The sequence below is a fragment of the Indicator indicator genome, chromosome 16 (assembly GCF_027791375.1).
Source record: "Indicator indicator isolate 239-I01 chromosome 16, UM_Iind_1.1, whole genome shotgun sequence".
Classification (NCBI taxonomy): domain Eukaryota; kingdom Metazoa; phylum Chordata; class Aves; order Piciformes; family Indicatoridae; genus Indicator; species Indicator indicator.
The window spans coordinates 13,788,117-13,789,551 of NC_072025.1; positions in this window are offsets into that span (position 1 = coordinate 13,788,117).

Genomic DNA, 1,435 nt, shown 5'->3' on the forward strand with positions numbered 1-1,435 from the left:
GGCCGGCGCAGGGGCGGGCGCCCCGCCAGCGGGGGGCAGCCTCCAGAGCGGGGCCTCCGCTCACCTCCGCGCGCCCCTTCACATTCAGCGCCAAAACACCCCCGGCACCGCCCATTGGCTGGGGGGCGGCCGGGGGGTCACCGGAAGGGGAAGTGACGTCACGACGCTTCCGTTTCCATGGGCAGGGTCACTCCATCGCCCCGCCCTCCCAGATGAACGGGAGGTGCGCCAGTGGCTGTCGTAACGAGGGCGGTCGAGCTGCCCCAGGCGCGTTAAAACGGTTTATAAAGCATTGGAATGAGGCTCAGTGAAGCCAAGGGTCGAGTCCAGCCCTTGGGTCACACAGCCCCAGTCTGGGGGCAGTGACTGTAAACTGCCAGGTGGGAAACGACCTGGTGTTAATAGAAGGTTAACGTGAGCCAACAATGTGTTCCAGGCGGCCGAGAAGGCCACCAGCATCCTAGCCTGGATCAACAACAAGGTAGCCAGCAGGAACAGGGAAGGGATTGTCCCACTCAACTGGGCACAGGTGAGGCCACAACTTAAATCCTGGGGTCACTTTTGGGGCTCTCCAAGGAGGACACAGGTACTGGAGCAGGTCTAGAGAAGGGCAGCAAAGCTGTTGAAGGGTCTGGGGAATAGGTCTAGTAAGGAGCAGCTGAGGGACCTTGGGTTGTTTAGTTTGGAAGAAAGGAGGCTGAGGGAGGACCTTCTCGTTGGAGGAAAGGAAGCTGGAGCCAGGTCAAGGCTGGACTCTTTACCAAGGAATAAGTGACAGGACAAGAGGAAACAGTCTCAAGTTGCACCAGAAGATGTTTAGGCTGGACACAAGGAACAATTTCTTCATGGAAAGAGTTGTCAAGGCTTGGCCCAGGCTCCCTAGGGCAGTGGTAGAGTCCCTGTCCATGGAGGGGTTTCAAAGCTGTGGAGATGTGGTGCTGAGAAACATGGTTTGGTGATGACCTGGCAGTACTGGGTTAATGGTTAGACTCAGTGAGCTTAAAGGTCTCTTCCACCCTCAATTATTCTAATTCTAAGTTGCTAACCCTGGGTGGCTTTAACACTTCACAAGCGTTTGGACAGTGGCTCTAAGAGACACCTCCCAGGGCTGGATCCTGTTCTGTGATGGGAAAAGAGACTTAAGCTCCCACTGAGCTGCAGAGAGCACAAAGCACACTGGTGACAAGTCAGCTTTATTCATGCAGTGGCCAGCTTCAGCATGAAGTAACACACAGCAGAAGTGTCCCCTCCTGCCACATGGCCTGCTCTCACCACTGCAGTTGTTAGCATCAAGGTTCCTGCTTTCTTCATTGATTCATAAAAGAAAATCATTCTGTTCTTCTGTTATTTCTGCATTAAAATACCTTATTCCTTTAATACAAAATGTGCTAAAAAAATTAGTTAAAACAGATAAAAATCACAGCATTCCTTTTCC